This window comes from Solanum stenotomum, chromosome 1 (assembly GCF_019186545.1).
Source record: "Solanum stenotomum isolate F172 chromosome 1, ASM1918654v1, whole genome shotgun sequence".
Taxonomy (NCBI): Eukaryota; Viridiplantae; Streptophyta; class Magnoliopsida; order Solanales; family Solanaceae; genus Solanum; species Solanum stenotomum.
The window spans coordinates 85538914-85551221 of record NC_064282.1 but is presented as its reverse complement, the minus strand read 5'-3'; the positions used below and the strand labels follow the sequence as shown (position 1 = coordinate 85551221).

The 12308-nt window shown below is 33.8% G+C and overlaps 1 protein-coding gene and 1 pseudogene across 1 annotated transcript in view; both read left to right on the top strand.

Annotated features, from left to right (window-relative positions):
- LOC125864367 (sphinganine C4-monooxygenase 1-like) overlaps positions 1 to 12308 on the top strand; it is a 752368-nt gene that overhangs the window by 337981 nt on the left and 402079 nt on the right. The window lies entirely within an intron of this gene.
- LOC125858079 (uncharacterized) lies at positions 1021 to 3561 on the top strand (annotated as a pseudogene).

Genomic DNA, 12308 nt, shown 5'->3' with positions numbered 1-12308 from the left:
TTTCCTTTTGTTCCTGATAGTAAAATTAATTTATTGATACTTAAAATTTGTAGGGAAAGAACTTATTTCTTTCGAACAAAAAGTCACTTCCCTTCGATAGAAATAATATATCTAAACATTGAAAAAGTATAAACTAATTTAAAATATATTAACAAAAAAGATTATAATTAATTATTTTTTATGGATAAAATAATATAATTATATATTATGTCGGTTTGTTTTGGGATCAATTTAACTTCTTATTTTTTGGTCAATACCAAATCAAATAAAGAGTGGTCAGTTTTTTTTCTCAATGCCAAATCAAACAACAAGTCCGTTTTTTTCTTCTTCAGTTTGACTTAGTTCTCAATTCAATTTGTTTTGAAGATTCGACCCATACACCGCTAGTCGACATATTACAATTAATTAGTTGCTTTTTATATAATCTACTTATACTTTCTAGATTATAATTTATGGCTCTACATTTACTATTTTCTCTTCTTATCCTTTTGTATATATACACAATACACATACTTTCACCTCTCTCTCTCTCTCTCTCTATATATATATATATATATATTTAGTATACCCTCGAGAGTTGAGAGAAACTAATCCATTATTATACACATTGATTTGAAGGATTTGAGATTAGAGTTTCAACTTTTATGGTACGATATCTATATATTTGTTGTTCATTTCGTATGTGCTTTTTAACTTTATTTTAATTGAAAATTTATCTAAAAACACTTCGTTAATTCAAATGTATGTTCTCTTAGAGTTTTTTTCAAAAAAAATTGTAGTAGCCACTAATTTATCTTGATTTATTAAATTTGTTTCTTTTGGCTGTTGTGACAACTCTAATCACATACAAGACTATCAAGCATGAGTCATTTGTTATTATGTTGGTGTTTGGTCATAAAAATAAATATTTGGATTTTTCAAAATTGAAGTAGACATTTGAGTTATGTTTGACCAAAATTTATGTGATGTGTAGGACCTGTTCAAATTTTTTCTTTGTTGGAGTGCCATTGTGGAGCGCAAATGGCCACTCGCTCTCTGAGGCAAAAGGAACAAATGCCCCATAAGGTAGAACGTAGCCTTTTTTTAGTAAGTTTCGAAGAACCTGTCATGGCTAGAATTTCAAGAGTTTATTTTAAACTTTTGATTGAATATCGACATGAACATTTTATGGTTTTAAAAATAAATTTACATATTTGAATTATATAAAAAGTATTATAAATTATAATAAGTTATAATTCAAAATATTTAAAAGACATAAAAAGTTATGTAAAAAACAACTAATCATGCGATCAATGGATCTGCATATGTCTTTGTTTTTTCTCCATGGAAAAAGGCCGATATTCATTTTGGGATGATTAAGTGGGGTTAAGCGTGTTTTTATATTATTATTTAATTTAATACTTTTCCCCTCTTATATGCAAATATGAAAGTCAAAGTTGTTATTATGCTATTTAACAAATGAAAGGATGACTAAGTTGGTTTAGTAATATCCCGTTAGAAAGGTCAGAGGTCAGGGAGGGTAGTTGGACTTGTGTAGATTAATACTCTATTGAATATCTTTCTTAAGGATGGACAAAGTTGTCAAAGCTCGTCTAGACATCATGATTATAAAATAAATAAAGGAATATTCAACACCTTAAAGTACATAAAGGAGTGTTCAATATTAGATTCTTTAAACAAATTTCAATTTTCTAACCAGACGAGTAATAACTTGTTCTATATTATTAAGTGACTAGATTAAGAGAAAATCTTGAAAATTAACTAAAATATTGTCTTTCCCCTTCATTAATCATGTAGTACTAAAGTTCTGGATTTGATCGTCAAACAATGTATCAGCTATATATTTATCACACAACTATTAGCAACTTTTATTTTTGTCTCCATTAGGCAATAGTAATCAATGTTGTTGTTTATTTGGATGCTTTTTCCTAATTACTTTTAGTGCAGTTCAATTGTCCACGTCCTAATTTGATTTTTACTCTATGCATCCCCCATTATTTGGATATTGTGTTGTTGTTTCGCTACTTAGGATGTTTGCTTATACCTTGTTCTATTTGTACTTAACAGATAGGGATTAAAATTTAGATAGTTTTTAGAACATTTTGCTCCAAAATCAATTTACTAATTTGTTAAAATTTTAGGTTAAAATAGTTTAATACCAATGCATACTACACTATAATTGGGTTTTTCTTTTTCAGTTTGCTGCAAAGATAAAGATCTTATTATATAGTGCATTTTAAGCTAGACAAATAGACTAGATAGATATATTTTGTGCATCAAGGTTTTTGCTCTATAACAGATTATCCAAAAGAAGATGTTAACAACAACTACAGTGTCTAATGGTATAACATTTAAGTAAAAAACAACAAACTTAAATAGAATACTCGGAATGCACAAGTGGATATTCTTCTGCTATATATTATGAAAGAAGACGAGAACTTGATTTTGCTGATTATGATTTAGCTCTTCGTATATAATGACTTTTGGTCTCCACATATCATTCAGTTCATATATTAATCTTAATTTCAATCAAGAGTCAGTAAACTTCTAAATTTCTTGTGTTTTCTATGTGAACTTGTAGAAAAAAAATAGTGAAATTTGTTGTGATACAGGTTTTGAAAAAGCAAACACTACATGTTATCAGTGTAACAATATTGACGTGCATTAGTAAGTTCTCTCTCTCTCTAGCTAGCATGAAAAGGTGGACAATCAGTTAGAAAAGATTAAAGCCATGACTCTCTGTCAAGCTTCATCACCTTGTGTCATATCTACATGTTCTTTGTAAACCTCAAACACTTTCCCAATCCCAAACCCCTTATTTTAGTTTACTTGACATTTCAAAGAAAAAAGTTGATCTTTTTACACAGGGAGTTGTTTCTTTTGAAGAAAATTTCTAGTTAGATTATAAATTTTTCTTTCCCTTTAAGAATCTTTTTTGCATGATGTGGCATTTAATTTTCACAATTACTCCATGTATCTTTTATTCATACATAGACCTCTTCTTGTTTTTAAAATATTCTGCTATTTTCTCTTCCTTTCAGATATTGCATGATGGGATATTATTTTGATGCACTAGTGGATTGGTGTTGTGAAGAATGTGATATTGGAAAAGAGATAATGTTTTAATTGAGTGGACTAGAAAATGTGCATTATGAGGGACCCTGGTTACCTGCCTCTAAAAATATTTATCAGAGTACTGTGCAACCAAAGAAATATAGTAAGTTTCCTTGTAGACATCGTATTAACTGGGAAAAGGAGGTATGGACCAGGAAAATGAGATATCTACTTGTTGAAGAAGCACTTGGTCTATCATCAAGCATCAACAAATATGGATCTCCGCGGATAAATACAGTCTCCTCAAGAGTTGTGTCAACCAAATCCATGGCAACCGTGGCTCGAAGGATTTTTACCAAGCCTAGAGCTCAAATTTCAAACTCTTTTCATGAGAAGAGCAAAGTGCAGTGGCCTTTAGGATCAACAGGATATACGAAACCTCAAAATCTTTAAATTGCCGAAAACACTGAACAGAGCAAAAAAATAGTACAATTATCTAAAGGTTAAGTGTTCACCACTATTTTTTGTATTAATGACTTGATTGATTTGTCCTCTTCTTGTACCATTATTCTTTAAAAATTTCATTCATATACTCTAAATAGTTTTTTCTAAAATAATGTTGATATATCTTTTTACACAAGGGGTTGTTCCTCTTGAAGAAAGTTGCTAGTTAGATTATCAGTTTTCTTTCCTTTTTGAATCTATTTTGCAGGATGTGGCATTTTATTTTCATAAATACTCCATGTATCTTTTATGCATACATAGTCCTCTTCTTGTTTTAAAAATATTATGCTATTTTCTCTTCCATTCAGATATTGTATGATGGGTTATTATGTTGATGCACCAGTGGATTGGTGTTGTGAAGAATGTGATATTGGAAAAGGGATAATATTTTCATCGAGTGGACTAGAAAATGTACATTATGAGAGACCCAGATTACTTGCCCTAAAAAGATTTGTCAGAGTATTGTGCAACCAAAGAAACATAGTTTCCTGGTGGACATCGTATTAACTGGAAAAAGGAGGTACGGACCGGAAAAATGAGATATCTACATGTTGAAGAAGCACTTGGTCTATCATCAAGCATAAAAAAATATGAATCTCCGTGGATAAATGCGGTCTCCTCAAGAGTTTTGTCAACCAAATCAATGGCAACCATGGCTCGAGGGATTTTTATCATGCCTAGAGCTCAAATATAAAATTCTTTTCCTGAGAAGAGCGAAGTGTGGAGGCCTTTAGGATCAACAGGTTATACGAAACCTCAGAATGTTCAAATTGCCAAAAACACTGAACAGAGCAAAAAATAGTACAACTATCTAAAGGCAATGTGTTCACCACCATATTTTGTTTTAATAACTTGAATTTATTTGTCCTCTTCATATACCTTTATTCTTTAAAAATTTCATTTTCTAGCATATACTCTAAATAGTTTTTTTTTAAAAACATAATGTTGATACATCTTTTTACACAAGGGGTTGTTTCTCGAGAAAAAAATTCCTAGTTAGATTATCAGTTTTTCTTTCCTTTTTGAATATTTTTTGCATGATGTGGCATTTAATTTTCATAATTAGTCCATGTATCTTTTATGCATACATAGACCTCTTCTTGTTTGAAAAATATTTTGCTATTTTTCCTTCCTTTAAGATATTGCATGATGGGCTATTATGTTGATGCATCAGTGGAATGGTGTTGTGAAGAATGTGATATTCGAAAAGGGATAATGTTTTCATCAAGTGGACTAGAAAATGTGCATTATGAGGGACCCATGTTACCTTTCTCTAAAAAGATTTGTCAGAGTGTTGTGCAACCAGAGAAACATAGTAAGTTTCTTGGTGGACATCGTATTAACTGGGAAAAGGAGGTACAGACCAGGAAAATGAGAAATCTACATGTTGAAGAAGTATTTGGTCTATCATCAAGCATTAAGAAATATGGATATTTGTGGATAAATAAGGTCTCCTCAAGAATTGTGTCAACCAAATACATGGAAACTGTGGCTCGAAGGATTTTTAGCAAACCTAGAGCTCAAATTTCAAACTCTTTTTGTGAGAAAAGCAAAGTGCAATAGCATTAAGGATCAACAGGATATACGAAACCTCAGAAACTTCAAATTGTCAAAAACACTCAACAGAGAAAAAAAATAGTACAATTATCTAAAGGTTAGGTGTTCACCACCATTTTTTGTATTAATAACTTCATCTGATTTGTCCTCTTCTTATACCTTTATTCTTTAGAAATTTCATTTTCTAGCATATACTCTAACTAGTTTTTTTTAAAATAATGTTGATATATCTTTTTACACAAGGGGTTGTTCCTCTTGAAGAAAATTGCTAGTTAGATTATCATTTATTCTTTCCTTTTTGAATCTTTTTTGCATGATGTGGCATTTAATTTTCATAATTATTCCATGTTTATTTTATGCATACATAGTCCTCTTCTTATTTTAAAAAATATTCTTCTATTTTTTCTTCCTTTTAGATATTGCATGATGGGCTATTATGTTGAATCACCAGTGGATTGGTGTTGTGAAAAATGTGATATTGGAAAAGAGATAATGTTTTCATCGAGTGGACTAGAAAATGTGCATTATGAGAGACCCAGGTTACCTCTGAAAAGATTTACCAGAGTACTGTGCAACCAAAGAAACATAGTAAGTTTCCTGGTGGACATCGTATTAACTGGGAAAAGGACGTACGGACTGGAAAATGAGATATCTACATGTTGAAGAAGCACTTGGTCTATCATCAAGCATCAACAAATATGGATCTCCGCGGATAAATACGGTCTCCTCAAAAGTTGTGTCAACCAAATCCATGGAAACCGTGGCTCGAGGGATTTTTAGCAAGCCTAGAGCTCAAATTTGAAACTCTTTTCGTGAAAATAGCAAACTGTAGCGACCTTCAGGATCAATAGGATATACGAAACCTCAGAATCTTCAAATTGCAAAACACACTGAACAAAGCAAAAAAAATAGTACAATTATATTAAGGTTAATTGTTCACCACCATATTTTGTAATAATAACTTGATTTGATTGGTCCCCTTCTTATACCTTTATTCTTTAGAAATTTCATTTTCTAGCACATACTTTGAATTGTTTTTTTAAAAATAATGTTGATATATCTTTTTAGTTGGGGTACATGCAAGCTGGTAGGGACGCCATTAATATTGTTAAAATAATGACTAAGGCACTGAAAAATATATGACATAATGATAATCTGAATTTGTACTACTTAGTCGGATGATAATTTATCTGACCTCTCTTCCTTTTTGCATTTCAGGGATTTTGACATCTTAGGTTCTTTTGAATTTGTACCTGGGATGCTTAATAGTTATATCCTTGCTCATCCTCCTTCTATAGTTAGATGTAAGGTGTATGAGTTCTCAGGCCTTTTGCCTGATACTGTTAAATCTGAACTAGATCGTCGTGGCAATATCTGGGAAAGTCTATTCAACAACCATATTTCGGGTAAAGAAGATATAGGACTGTATTTCTTTGCAAGTGAGAAAGAAAAGTCAGCTTCTTCCTTATATATCTATCCACAAAGGGGCATTGTTGAGGGAAAATATCTATCAAAATGATAGTTTATATAGGGTGGTCTTTGTCTGATGTTTTTGATCTTCAAATATTTCAAAAAATGGTACTTTTTTCCAAGCTGCATATCCAAGCCCAAGACAATCATCTCTGCTTTTATCACGTTGGCGAAATGGAAAGAGGATTTGTGTCACTACCACTTTTGAAAATTTTAAGCAGAGAAATCATACTACCATTGAAATCCTTTATGATAAATTCCTCTTTGAAGTATTTAGATGTCTTCCTAGTGGCCAAGAAACAAATGTTTGTCCAAGCGACAGTTCATACTTTTAAGCAACATTCCCAAGGATGATATTGCAAAATCTAATGGATATCTTGCAATGTCTTTTGTTAATAGGAAATCCACATATGTCAGACTTTCTGCTATTGCCGTTGGAACTGCAAACCGTGGAGGTTTAGCAAAGCTATCTATTCAGGGAAACAACATTTGTCGTGGTGTGACCGATATTTGTCTCAAGGATATTGCTCGAGGTTGCCACCTCAACTGGATTAGAGAAAACAACAATAACGAATCAAGCCGCCCTTTGCCTTGATAGAATTCACACGCGGCCACCAGCTTTCCCAAAATACAAGAAGATATACTGCTTACTGCTCACGAAAACATCCGACCTATACTATAGTCAAGTCGTTCACGTATCTTATCTTCTTTCCTTTTATTCGTCATATTTTAGCTTTGACCCAATGAAAAATGGGCCCTAGTCTCAGGGAACTTTTCTTGTGGAATGTGTCTACTATTGGTGATGAAGGCTTAGTGTCATTTGTTAGAGAAGCTTGATATTTTCCAATGGATAATAAATAGAGGTATGTTCTTGTTTAATTGTGTTTGCCACCTCGTCCGAATCAGATAAATCAACAATGTTGAATCAGGTCGCCCTTTACCTTGAAAGAATTCACATGAGGCCACCAATTTTCCCAAAATAAAGGGAGATTTGCTGCTTACTGCGCACAGAAACATCTAACCTATACTAGAGTCAAGTCGTTCACCTATATTTCCTATCTGCCTTCCGTCTGTTCATTATATTTTTGGCTATGACCCATTGAAAAATGGGTCATACTCTGAGAGAACTTCCCTTGTGGAATGTGTCTTTTGTTGGTGATGAAGACTTATTTGAGATTGCTCATGGGTGTCATCTGTCAGAGAAGCTTGATCTTTTCCAATGGCCAATTAATAGAGGTATGTTCTTAATTAATTGAGGTTGCCACCTTGACTAGATCAGAGTAAATAACAATGTCAAATCAGGCCGCCCTTTGCCTTGAAATAATTCACACGCGGCCACCAGCTTTCCCAAAATAAGGGGAGATTTGCTGCTTTCTGCTCACAGAAACATCCAACATATACTATAGTCAAGTCATTCGCCTAATTTTTTGATCTTCCTTCCATCTATTCATTATATTTTTGGATTTGACCCTACTCTCAGAGAACTTTCCTTGTGGAATGTGTCTTTTGTTGGTGATGAAGGCTTATTTGAGATTTCTCATGGTGTCATCTATTAGAGAAGCTTGATCTTTTCCAATGGATAATAAATAGAGGTATGTTATTCATTGAGGTTGCCACCTCGACTAGATCAAAGTAAACAACAACGTTGAATCAAGCAGCCCTTTGCCTTGAAAGAATTCATACACGGCCACCAGTTTTCCCAAAATATGGGGAGATTTTCTGCTTACTACTCACGGAGACATCTGACCTATACTATAGTCGAGTAGTTTACATATATTTCTAATGATTTCCTTCTATTTATTACTCCCTACGTTTCCAAAAGAATTACCTTTTTTCCTTTTTAGTCTGTTTAAAAAAGAATGACCTCTTTATTATTTTGGTAACATTTTAATTTTAACTTTTTACGTGGCATGTTTAAGGCCACAAGATTAAAGGGTAATTTTGTACATTTGACATAACTTTAATTTAGGACCACAAGATTCAAAAGTCTTCTTTATTTTCTTAAACTTCATGCCAAGTCAAACTAGATCATTCTTTGTGAAACGGAGGGAGTATATTTTTAGCTTTGACCCAGTGAAAAATGGGCCCTACTCTCAGAGAAATTTCCTTGTGAAATGTGGTTTTTGTTGGTGATGAAGGCTTAGTTGAGATTGCTCATGGGTGTCATATGTTAGTGAAGCTTGATCTTTTCCAATGGCCACTAAATAGAGTTATATTCTTGATTCATTGAGGTTTTAGCCTCGACCAAATCAGGGTAACAACAATGTCGAATCAGGCCGCCCATTGCCTTGAAAGAATTCATACGTGACCATCAGCTTTCCAAAAATAAGGGGAGATCTGATGCATATTACTCACAGAAACATCCGACCTATACTATAGTGAAGTCATTCACAGATATTTCTGATGCTTTCCATCTACTTATCATATTTTTAGCTTTGACCCAGTGAAAAATGGGCCCTACTCTTAGGGAACTTTCCTTGTGAAATGTGTCCAATGTTGGTGATGAAGGCATATTTGAGATTGCTCATGGGTGTCATATGTTAAACAAGCTTGATCTGTTCCAATGGCTAATGAATAGAGGTATGTTCTTATTTCATTGAGGTTTCCACCTCAAGCGAATCAGACTAAACAACAATGTTGAATCAGGCCGCCCTTTGCCTTGAAAGAATTCACATGTGGCTACTAGATTTCCAAAAATAAAGGGAGATATGTTGCTTACTGCTCACAGAGGCATCCAACTTGTACTATAATCAAGTCAATCACCTATATTTCTGATCTACTTCCCTTTTAGTCATCATATTTTTGTCTTATGTTAGTGATGAAGGCTTATTTGAGATTTCTCATGTGTGTCATCTTTTAGGGAGGCTTGATCTTTTCCAATGGCTAATAAATAGGGGTATGTTCTTTTTTCATTGAGGTTTCCACCTCAACCGAATTAGAGTAAACAACAATGTCAAATCAAGTTGCCCTTTGCCTTGAAAGAATTCACACGCGGCCACCAATTTTCCCAAAATAAGGGGAGATTTGTTGCTTACTGCCCACGGAAACATCGAACCTATACTATAGTCTAATTGTTCACTTATCTTTCTGATACACTTTCCTTCTATTCATTATATTTTTGGCTTTGACCTGGTGAAAAATGGGTCGTACTCTTAGAGAACTTTCTTTATGGAATGTGTTTTTGTTGGTGATGAAGGCTTATTTGATATTGCTCATGGGTGCATGTCATCTGTTAGAGATGCATGATCTTTTCCAATGGCCAATAAATAGAGGTATGTTCTTGATTCTTTGAGGTTTCCACCTCGACCAAATCAGAGTAAACAACAATGTTGAATCAGGCCTCCCTTTTCCTTGAATGAGTTCACACACGGCTACCAGTTTTCCCAAAATAAAGGTAGATCTACTCCTTACTACTCACGAAAGTATCTGAGCTATACTATAGTCAAGTTGTTCACGTATATTTCTGATTCTTTCCTTCTATTCGTCATATTTTTAGCTTTGACATAGTGAAAATGGGCCCTTCTCTCAGGGAACTTTCCTTGTGGAGTGTGTCTACTATTGGTGATGAAGGCTTATTTGAGATTGTTCATGGGTGTCATTTGGAATCTTTATCTTTTCCAATGGCCAAGAATTACTAAAAAGTCTTTGTTAGATATAGCAAAGAATTGTCTCAATCTTAACTCTTTGTCGATAAATGATTGTTCATATATTGGGAATGAGTCTCTCAAAATTGTGGGTGAATATTGCCCGAACCTTAAACATATTGGATTAAAAAATTGTCCACTCGTTGGGGATCAAGGAATTGTGGATCTCTTTTACGTAATTGTTCATGTTTGAACAAGAGTAAAATTTGAGGAACTAAACATAAACGACATCTCTCTAGATATTATCTCACATTATGGAACTGCACTAACACATCTATCTCTTGCTGATCTTCAAAGAGTAGAACATAGGGGTTTCTGAGTCTTGGATAATAATCATCGTCTACAAAAGCTGGAGGCTCTTTTAAAATTGCTTACTATGGAGTTAATAATTTGGGTCTTCGAGTTATATGTAAAGGTTTTCCAGAGAACAGACCTTATAACCTGCACCCGCTAGCCTTTTTTAAAGTCGATATTTCTATCGAGTTTCGGCAGGACAAGGAACGAAGTAGCTCTCCTAAAAGGAGAGGAACGAAGCTTCATGTTTGTTTTTCTTCAAACCCCAATCCTCTCTCGCTCGTCGCTACTACATGGATAATTTGTTGTATTACCCTAAAGAGTCATACTCATATCCAGGGCATTTTGTCCTTGAAAGAGCATCCGGAGACCGAAGCCCCGGTGAACGGCGGCTGTAACTATAACGTTCCTAAGGTAGAGAAATTCCTTGTCGGGTAAGTTTCGACCCGCACGAAAGGCGTAATGATCTGGGCACTGTCTTGGAGAGAGGGTCGGTGAAATAGACATGTCTATGAAGATGCAGAATACCTACACCTAGACAGAAAGACCCTATGAAGCTTTACTGTTCCCTGGGATTGGCTTCATCAAATGATACAAGTCTTGGATAAGAATCTACAATGCACTAGAACGCCCTTGTTGACGATCCTTTACTCCGACAACATCTAGGGTTCCTAGAACAATGTGATATCTCACACCGGGTAAATCCTTAACCCTTCCCCCTCTTACTAATACTACAAAATGTTCTTGTGAATTATGGCCAATACCGAGTATATAATGAAGCTAATTTGCATCCAAAAAAGAGGTGTGCTTTCAGATTATGGATTGGTTGCTTGTGTCAAAGCTTTAGTCTCACTTCAGAGCATTCAGTTAGAGGAATGTCATCTGATTACCCAAGCCAGGCTTTATGGTATACTTTTGAACTGTGGTACGGAATAATAGAGTCTTTCCTTGACGAAATGCTTCAGTGTGAAAGACTTTCACTATGCAATCCATTCGGTGGTTCCTTATTACAACTATTGGAAAATGTCCTTGAGTAGGAAATACAACCATTGATGTACTACGTAGACTATGTCACAAATTAACTCATCTAGAGCTGAATGGGCTTCTTCGTATAACTAATGAGGGACTCCTCTCTTTTGTTCAGAGATGTAAATCTAATTTGATGGTGATGAATTTAAGTGGGTGTATCAGTGTTACATACATATCAGTTTCAAAATTAGTCAAGCGACATGGAGAACCTTTGAAGTCTCTAATCGTAGATGGTTGCAGATATTTTACTGATGCAACCTTAGTAGAAATTGCAAATTCCTGCTTACTTCTGACTAAACTTGATGTTTCAAAGTGTTATAGTTGTGATGATTTGGTGATGTCCGAGTCTTATGCATTTGTGTCCTTTTATGATATTAATATTAGTAAATTTAATTTCAAAATTTCTTATTATAATTTCTGCATTGTCCAATCTTTGCGACTAAAAAACATTTTTATTTACTAAACTAAATAAAAGAAGAAAACTTAATTGGTTATAAATCTCTTAATACAAGTAATAGTACAATCTAAGAATGATAACCTTTTAGCTTGCCTTGTATCTAACAGAGTGAAGGTTGGATCAAAGCACCACAAGTGTTATGGAGAGAGGTGATTTACAATAAATTAGACCATCAACATAAATTTTGTCAATTCATGGTAAATTTTATTAATAAATAATACATTTAGCTTAAAATAAAATAATGAAAATTTGTATAGGTCATTTCAACTTATTCAAGAACTAGTTTTTCGACACGTGAT